Source organism: Scylla paramamosain, chromosome 5 (assembly GCF_035594125.1).
Source record: "Scylla paramamosain isolate STU-SP2022 chromosome 5, ASM3559412v1, whole genome shotgun sequence".
Taxonomy (NCBI): Eukaryota; Metazoa; Arthropoda; class Malacostraca; order Decapoda; family Portunidae; genus Scylla; species Scylla paramamosain.
Window position 1 is genome coordinate 25,483,506 of NC_087155.1, and position 10,075 is coordinate 25,493,580.

The 10,075-nt window shown below is 43.0% G+C and overlaps 1 long non-coding RNA gene across 1 annotated transcript in view; it reads left to right on the forward strand.

Moving 5' to 3' along the window:
* Positions 1-9,869, forward strand: part of LOC135100718 (uncharacterized) — a 21,734-nt gene extending 11,865 nt beyond the window's left edge. Inside the window, exons 3-4 of the long non-coding RNA XR_010268887.1 lie at positions 6,710-6,927; positions 7,108-9,869. This is a non-coding gene — a long non-coding RNA (uncharacterized LOC135100718). The remainder of the gene's footprint in view (positions 1-6,709; positions 6,928-7,107) is intronic.
* The last annotated feature ends 206 nt before the right edge of the window (positions 9,870-10,075 follow it).

Genomic DNA, 10,075 nt, shown 5'->3' on the forward strand with positions numbered 1-10,075 from the left:
TGCTCTTACACTAAAACATCTGACACAATTTACACATTAGAAACATACAAGACACCTTTCCTCACTCACCTGTCTCCTGAGTGCCAACACCTGTCTTCCGGTGTGAGAGCCTCGTGTGCCTCTTCTCAGTTGATATTATCTGGAGCGCACCTTTTCGCTTCCCTCACCCTCATCCCTGCTGCCTCTCCTGCCTTCCCTGCCTCTACCCTCCCCTGTCCTGCCTCCTTCCTCCCTCCTCCTTTCTGCCCACAGCGGGGTCTATTGCAAGTTCGAAATGTGATAGTCATTAAAGTTATCTTGAGGTAATTCCTCCGCGGTCGTCAGAAGGTCGAGTGAGTGAGGCTTGCCGCGGCCTGGGGGGGGCGTGTGGCAGGGGCTGATGGGGCTCCGCAACGGGGCTGGCGGGTTTAGAATGGCCTGCTGGGCTCTGAGAAGGGGCTAGTGATACCTGACCGGGGCTTGATTGAGACTGGAGGAAGCCGTGTAGAACTGATGGGTGGCTTATAGGCCTGCTGGGAGACACACACACACACACACACACACACACACACACACACACACACACACTCCGCAGTATTCGCACTCGTCCTCTTCTCTCCCTCTCGGCTGCACACTTCCCTACATCCACACACTGGCGGAAAATTGGTGTAGGATATGCCAGGCCCGAGGGGAGGAAGGCGTGGGGCGGCAATAAACAGCTCGTTTTATGTGTATTGGATAGGGAATGGGCAGCCGTAAGGGAAGCAAACACAGGAGGGAAAGACGGAGGGAGAGAAGAAGAGTGGATTGAAGTAGAGGGGCCCGTAACTCGTAAGAAGATTGGGGAAGGAATATTCAAGAGTACGTCAAGGATAAGGAAAACTTTTTTTTTTTTTTTTTGAGTAAGATTGAATGAGTGAATGATTGACTGATTGATTTAAGGTGCCACGGCAACGAGATTATATGATGCCATTGCGGAATAGGGAACACTCGCAAATGACTCGTCAGGAAGCACTAGTAATGCATGTAACTTGTCTATTTGGTTTGATTAGGGCAGATTTACTTGAATCAGGCAATGAGTGAGGCATGTAGGTGAAGGGGGAAAGTTTTGTATCACTGAGTACCCCATGAGGGAGAATTTCCAGTCTTAAGGAGGCCAGAATTTCGGAGTTTGGGTGAAAACATTAGTTTGTTCTTACATCTAGTAACAGTGTGCGTATGGTAATAGTTTGTTTATGTCCTGGTGTTGAGATTGAAGTGTGATTTAAGGAAAAACGAAGTTTTACCTTGTGTACTCGCCTGTTATTCTTTTATCTACAATGTCTAAGAAGTCTAACAGACTTCTAGCACCGCTAGATAAGTCTAGAAAAAGTGTCACTGCACGTTTGGCCAAGAAAGCAGAGATAGATAGATAGATAGATAGATAAATAGATAGATAGATAGATAGATAGATAGAGAGAGAGAGAGAGAGAGAGAGAGAGAGAGAGAGAGAGAGAGAGAGAGAGAGAGAGAGAGAGAGAGAGAGAGAGAGCGGCGGGGGGAAAGCAACCGTTGAGTATACGGAACACCAGGATCTCAATTCCAGAGGCCAACCACAATTAGTTAAGTAGTTTTAGCAATAATCATATTGAGTAAAATGAAGTTATTATGTCAGATACACATGCATAGTGTTTGCAGGAATGTAGATATTTATTTTATTTTGTAATGTTGTATTCCAGACAATAATTACCATAAAAATGTAAAAAAAGTAAATTTTCAGAGTGCTGTCCTTACAAGGGTACCTTACTGTACAGTATAACATTATGCAACTGTGTATTTTGAATGTGTACTGTAGATATACAGCACCTGTCACAGAGAACATGTCAGTGTACAATTTTAAGAAAGGGGACATCACTTCCTGTCAACCCTTAGATGACAATGAAACTTACCTCAAGAAAGAAGAGGAAGGCGGAGGGAATTGACAGAGATGATAGTTACAGTGCAGGAGGTCATTAACAACTGCTAAGTGTGAGTATTGACACACAAATCTTTAACAGCTCGTATCTAAAAATGATCTTCGCCAAACTGCATCTCCTCCCAAAGTTAATAACCAATTTTAATTCTATTTTTTTCCTGGAAAGAGAAACTTAATATGCAAAGAACTGTGATTGAGAAGTAGCAATATGTGTGAAGAAAGGAAAAAAAAAAATATTCTTTTACGTATTTTGAAAAATTTGCCCCCCCAAATATATATATATATATATATATATATATATATATATATATATATATATATATATATATATATATATATATATATATATATATATATATATATATATATATATATATATATATATATATATATAAAATGCCTGAAGAAAAATGTATGACCTCAGAGTTGTTTAGTACCTCTCAGAAAATTAAATGTTAAAAGAAAAAAATTGTAAAGAAAAGCATGAAAATTTAGTTCCAGTTTTCGTATCTCTGACCTTAAGCGTCCTAGCTTAGCATCTCTGCTCCGTGCATATTGGTGGCAGGGTTGGGATGGTTGCGAATGGGGGACCCAGTAACCCATAGAAAGCTATAGTGTCCGCGGGCAGTGGACACGGACGCTGTTGCCTCAAGAGTTGTGTTGAATGGTCGCCACAATGTCAACACTAGATGTCCTTCCTTTCCTCTTCCCTCTATTTCCTCATCCCTCAGTCATAGAAACAGTCAAGACTTCATCACAGTCATCTCCTTATCCACTCTACTCCTCTCTCCCTCCCTTTCCTCTCCATCGATAGCCTCCTTCCTTCCCTCCCTCAAGAACACTATTTGCCGACTTCCCTACGCACTTCTCTCCTCTGATCTTCGGCCGGCGGAAAACAAATACACAAAGCGCGTCGAAACTGTGAGCGAAACTGATTCGAAGCAGATACAGAAGACACCTCGCCAAGACATCAGACCCCGGGCACTTCCAATAGTTCTCCTACTCCTACTCCTGCTCCTCCTCCTCCTCCTCCTCCTCCTCCTCCTCCTCCTCCTCCTCCTCCTCCTCCTCCTCCTCCTCCTAACCCCCCACCCTAGCAGACATTTGCAAATTTGGGTTCCCTGCATATTTTACACGTCTCGAAATTAGTTTTGACGCTCCGAGGCACTGGCGCAGATCGAAGAGGCGAATCCCCACTTGAGGAAAGAAAGAGAAAGATGTCCAGAGGTAGACCAATGTTTGTTTATTCAGTTCGCTCCGGGCTTTCTAGTGGACGAGAAGGAAAGTGGGGGAAGGGGAAGGAAAGGAGAGGAGAGACAGAGGAGGCGAGGTAAGGCAAGGCAGGGAAGAGCGGGAAGAGACTGCTAAAGGGAGTTTGGGGGAAAGTTAAGGGACAAGAGAGGTTAGGGAAATGGGGAATGGATGAAGATAAAGGGACGTGCATGTTGGGGATAGTGTAATTGGTGAGTCAGGGGAGGATGGGAATGAATGTCTGCATGACTGAGGGGATGCTGACGGTATGACTGAAAGGGAATGAAGTAAGGAAGAGGCGAAAGAAGGGGAGGCTGGGGAAGTACAGTGTGGACGTGAAGGGAGGGAATTAGGAAAGGAGGCGTGAGTGAGGTGGCTGGAAGAGGAGGAGGAGGAGAGGAAGGGAGAGAAGGTCCTGGTACGTATTGTCAAGATGAAGAGCAAAGGAACAAGGAAGGAGTAATGTGTGTGTGTGTGTGTGTGTGTGTGTTATGTGAGGGTGGAATGGAAGGTAGGGTGGAAGGAGGAGGAGGAAGGGGAGGAGGAGGCTAGTGATGAGGGAGAGGAATGGCGAACGACAGAGCGCGCAGACGTCACAAAGAAGATATTAATATTCATCGAATCGCGTCAGACAAACACTTGAGAGGCAAACACGAGCACCCTATGAAGGAAGGAAGGAGAATTGGAGGGAGGGGGAAGAGAGGAAGGAGGGAGGCAATCAGACACGTCAAGACCTCACTAGTCCAAAACCCGAACAGAGGAAACCAAATCGAGGAACGGACTGGGCACCAGAGACTCACACCGACCCTGGATGTAACTGAGAAGGAGAAACAGACAAGAAATTTTAGATAACAGAATAAAGACAGACCAGAAACAACAGGAAGCAGATTAGACAGCAGGATATGACCTAGAATATAACAGAGAGAGAAAATGGGAGTAATAACACACTGTGCCTTGATTTTTCCCTCAGTCTTCATTCTTCTAGGATGCTAAGAATCTATCACTTGGCAGATTTTAAAAGTAGACTTATATCAGACGAGTTATTGAGTGGAAAAAGCGCAAAACTCGAGAAGTTAATGCTAAAGGAAACTCAACTTCTAACCACGCCTGTACCATTGGTAGACTAGAGAACTAACTGAGGAGAAACACAAAACACTTGGGTTAATACAGAAGGTGGCTGTTTATAACCACTGCGCCACTGACACCTATTGGGATACAGAGCTACCGTATGCTATCACCCTCCCTCTTAGCGCTAGACAGACTCTGCTTACAAGAAGATTCAGTAGGTGAGGGAACGTACTGAGGAAGTTAACCCTTTAACTGCCACTTGGTATACCTTCCCCTGATTACCAATCACTCTGAAACACCTTTACTTGTTCTACAACCACGTTCAATCTTTAAGCTGGGTAAAAATTGCAAAATCTACTCTTTTTTCTCACCCGTAACTTTCTTGCAGATACTTGTAAAGATCTCATACATTGCATATGGTGGTGATAATTGTTTCGTATCAGAGAGAATATGTATTTCCAACTACCGCAGTGGCATTAGGTCAGGAAAACAGAGCTACCATATACCATTACTGTCCTTAGCCTGCCTCTTTTTACAGTAAGCCTCAAGAGAACGTAGCGCACTGAGAGTTCATACAGGTGGTGACTATTTCCAACCATTGCACCATTGACAGCCATTGGGAAACAGGCCTGCCATATACCATTACTCCCCTTAGCCTGCCTCTTTAACATTCCTGCTGCTCGCCATTGTGGGGTGTGGTGTAGGGTGACGTCTTGGGGCGGCGAGGAGGCCCTAAGGCGCTTTGAAGACCTCTAATCATCCTCAGGTGACCACTCCCTCCCCCTCCCTCTCCCCCCTCTCCCCGTCCAGGTGGGTGTCATGTCAGTGATACTCTACAGCTGGAGGCCATCATATCCTTCCTTCTCTGTATCCTTCTCGTATTTTCCTTTGTTGTGTGTAGGATCCCCTCGGTCACTCGGTCACTCAGTCCTTTAAATGTCAGTAAGGAGTTTTGATTCTGTGGTTTTGTATTCAGATATTTTTCTTTTTCCTTTTTTTCTTTTTATTTTTTTCTTTCTTTTATTAATTTCTTGAGGATTAAGTTTGTATTTTTTTTTTGTTTCTATGCTGCTACATTCAGATTTTTCTTTTTTTTCTTTTTTTTTTTTTAGCCCTCGTTTATTTTCTTTTATTATTTTCTCGAATTAAGTTTGCATTTTTCTTCTTTTTTTTTTTACTTTGTTATCTTTTCTCATGGTATCTTCGTCTTTATCATCGTTATTCTCATCCCTTATTCTTCATTCCTTCAGTTTTATTTTCCTTCCACTGTCCCATTCCTCTCTCCTTCCATAAGAGATGTGTACATTCTCTCTTTCATTTCTTGCTCTTTTCCACGTCCTCATCATCTTATTTGCTTCTTCCCTCATCCGTCAATTCCCTACTTCCACGGTCATCCTACTATTTTGATTCTCCCTTCCTCTCTCCCACTCCCTCCCCTCCCAGAAAAAAAAAAAATTATCTCCTCTCCCCTTTCTCGTGAACTCATCCTTATCCTTATCCCAGTAACTTTCAGTCCTTCATTTCCTTCTAGTATTTTGATCCTTCCATCCTCTTTCCTTCCTTAAGAAATGAATTATTATCTCTCCTTCTTTTCCTCATTCTCATCCTCCTTCTAGCATCCTTCAGTCCTTCAGTTCTATCTCCCTTGTGTTATGATCTTTCTTTCCTAACAGACGAATTCTCCTCCTCCTCCTCCTCCTCCTCCTCCTCCTCCTCCTCCTCCTCCTTCCTCCATTTTCTCCCTCCTCACCGTAACTGTGACAGGTTTCTTCCTTTCTTCCTTTCATTACAGGAAGGATCCTCTGCCGCTGCTGTCCCTTCTCCTAGATGCTGCTGTTGCTTCTTCCTCTTCTTCTTTTTTCTTCTTTATTTTTTCTTCTTCTCTGTCTTCATCGTCTTCCTTTTCCCCCTCTCTCTCCCTCGTCTTTTTTTTCTTTCTGTCCTTTTTTTTCTCTTCTGAATCCTCTCCCTTTCTTTTGCCCTCTTCTCTCATTTCCATATTCTTCCTGTGTTTTTCCCTCGTCTCCCTCTCTCTCACTTGTTCCCCTATTGCCTGCGTTTTTCTTTCTCCTTCTTTTTCCTTCTTTTATCTTCGTTCTTCCTTTCTCATTTGTCTTCCTTTTTCTCGTTTCCTTTTCTGCTTCGCTTTCTCGTCTTCCCTTCTCTCTCTCTGTCTCTCCCTTGTCTCTCTTTCCTTGTCTTCATGATTCCTCTCCCTTTCTTTTCTCTTCCTTGTTTCCTTTACCTTCCTGTGTTTATTTATTTATTTATTTATTATTATTTTTTTTTTTTTTGCCTCCTTTTCTCTATCTCTCCCCTGTCTGCCTTCGTCCGTCTCCATGCTTCTCTCTCTCTCTCTCTCTCTCTCTCTCTCTCTCTCTCTCTCTCTCTCTCTCTCTCTCTCTCTCTCTCTCTCTCTCTCTCTCTCTCTCTCTCCTCGTCTACCTTTTCTCTCAGTCTTCCTCCTTTCGTCTCCCTTTCTCCCCTTCGTCGTGATAGGTTCTCAGGTACACAAGTGCCAAATGATGGTGCCAGGTCGCGTGTTCCGGGCTGGATTACATCAAGTCCAATCAGGGAAGAACCGTAGCGAGGAGCCTCTTCATGTTTGTGATATGGGCCAGGGAGAGAGGCAGGTGGAGAGACCAGAGAGGCGGAGCAGGGAGGGCGGACAGGAGGTAAGCTGGCGGGGGATGAAGAAGGCAAGGTAAGGCGGCAGATGTGATGTGATATGGCTGCTTAGGTTGATAGAGGTAGAGAATGAGACGCCAGGGAGAGAGAGAGAGAGAGAGAGAGAGAGAGAGAGAGAGAGAGAGTTCTATTACAATATCATCCACAAAATTACTTACTTATTGCAGCGTGTTCAAACTCCGACTGGTGCTAATCTTGACTGTCATCATTACCACCACCACTACCACCACCACTACCACCACCACCACCACCACCACCACCACCACCAAGGAATTTCGTATCGTACACAAGAAATTATGAAGTAAAATAGTAAAGTAGAAAAAGATAGAAGAGAAAGACAAATTACTCTCACTCAACCATCCATGGAAGGACGAGAGCGAGTGAAACAAGCGAGTGAATCAAGATGAATGGCGGCTTAGAGACACTAGGACGCTGACAACGCCGAGGAAAGGTTGCAGGGGACGACCACGCGGCAATATGAGGGGAAGGGGGAGGAAAGTAGAAGCCTGAATCTTTAAGCCCTTCTGGTACATACAGATGCATTACCGTTCTCAAATATGGAAACTGTATTATTCTATTTTTTTTTCTTTGCATTGTCATGTTTTTCCCTCTTTTTGTTTGTATTTTCTTTTGTCTGTGTTATCTCTTGTATTCTCTCCCTTTGTGTGTATTGTCTCACTTCTTCTGTATTCTTTCCTCTTGCCTGTGTTGTTTTCCGTATTCTTTCCTTTTGTAGGTTAACAGTAAACAACTTTCTTTTTTATCATGGGAAACTTCTTGCTCTTCTCATTCACGTTTGTCTCATCACCATTCCTACTGCTACACCCTACAGTGCATGCACCACGCCATGCGCTCACCAGACAGCCCAAAACCCTCTTCCACAAAATGATGTCACGCGGTTTGGACGGAGCTGGGAAGTGTCTTTTGAAGTTTAATTTAGTTTCAGTCCACTACCAACACTTTCGCAAATCTATGCATACATCAGACACTCAAGCCTCCCCACAAACTGATGTCACACGATTTGAGGATGTTGTGAAGTGACCTTTGAAGTTTAATATGGCTTAAATTCACTTCTCTCACTTCCACAAATTTATGCATACATCAAACAACGAAACCCTTTCTCCATTAACATGAATTAGTTATAGATTACGGTATCTTGTATCCTGTTTTCCTTCAACAATTTCCTGTCAGGTTTTCTCTGCCGCCCCTTGTTGCCTCACCTCTGTTGCCTCTCCTCAGCCCAACCTTGAGTGAAGGAATCTGAAGGCGGGGAGGAGTTTACTGCTATAAGATTCTTTTCTCCGTACCTGGAAGTTTAAGAATCGTAGTAAACAGGTTATCATCATGGCCCATTGTACTTTTGTATTTCTCTCTAGGACTGTGGTCTCCAGCGTTCCGCGTCATCTGGGAGTTACTGAGGGGTTTCCAAGAGTGCTTTCATGATTCGAGTGAGAGTTTAACAATAATACGGCGACATTAATAGGAAAAAAAAAACACTCGTGAGAACTCGACTAATCATCTCTGAACCTTAAAAGATAGTTCGTTCTTGAGTTAAAAACGTTTAAAAATACGAATTTTGATCTTTTTACATTTCTTCATTCCCTTTCTAATGATCAGTTCATTGCTTTCTACCTTCTTTCACCCTTATTCTGTCCACCTCCCTAATGCAAGAGTTAACCGGTATTCTCAGTCTTTCATCCCTTTTCCTATTAAGCTCTGGAACTCCTTGCCTGCTTCTGTATTTCCTGTGGCCTTTTGACTTGAACCGGTGAGTTTCAAGACACTTCTCAGATTTTCGGATAACCTTTTTGACTATACTCTTTGGGAGACTAACATCTACATAAGAGCCACAGAGTCATTCCTTCATCTACATCTCCCGTCACTTCGAATCCCTCTCAATCTTCATTTAGCCTGACTATACAAAACTTCAGACTCACCTTTACAACTCCTGTATTTTCTCCCTTCATGTTCAGTTCACCATTATTATATAAGAAGAGCCACATCTCTGTACATCTCAGCGTCACTTCAAATTCCTCCCAATCTTTATTTACCCACGCAAGACCTCAGGCTCGCTTCTTTTTCCTCTTCCTCCATCCCTAACGAGGTCCTGTAGGGGCGCCTCTCGCCTCTTTCTTGCGTGTGAGCACCAATGACGCACCTGTAATCACTTCCTGCTGGCGTCTCTCACCTGCTCCTTCCTCCAGTGACCGCGTGACAACCTGTGCGTGTGCGTGCGTGTGTGTGTGTGTGTGTGCGTGCGTGTGTGTGCGTGCTCAGAGGTGCATAGAAAATCTACCAGGAAACCACACCCACTGCCTAAGGTGCTGGGAGGAGGGCCTGTGTGTGTGTGTGTGTGTGTGTGTGTGTGTGTGTGTGTGTGTGTGTGTGTGTGGTGAAAAGTCCCGTGTGGCAATCCTTGGGAGATGAGGAGGAAATGATGGTGGCCCGCCGCTCTCTGTCCCTGCCTAGAAAAATTCCCCATCTCTTTTGTGTGCCTGTGTTTGAGAGAGAGAGAGAGAGAGAGAGAGAGAGAGAGAGAGAGAGAGAGAGAGAGAGAGAGAGAGAGAGAGAGAGAGATCCGGATGGTCCCTTTGAACTTTCTGAAATAGTTTATTGTATGATTTGTTTGCGAGTGGAGATCTTTAAATCAAGGGTATTATCAGACATAACACATACCAACCTGGTCATAAGAGAACGACTATTAAATACTTAAAAACCATGTAATTAAAGTGCGAATATAAAGACTATTGCATTCAAAGATTAAACTGTATCACATCCTCTGTGCTTATGTTAACTAAGGGAAGGAAAGACTCAAACATTTATCCCTCATTACCTTTACTGATTCTTTATTCCCTGTGTGCTGATAATATTAACAATTTCACTGCTATGATCGTCTTTTACTAACAGATAACTATGATAAATCGTTTGGACGGATATATATATATATATATATATATATATATATATATATATATATATATATATATATCCGTATATATATATATATATATATATATATATATATATATATATATATATATATATATATATATATATATATATATATATATATATATATATATATATATATATATATATGAGGTTACTTTCATATTTGCTAAGTTTCATGAGTAC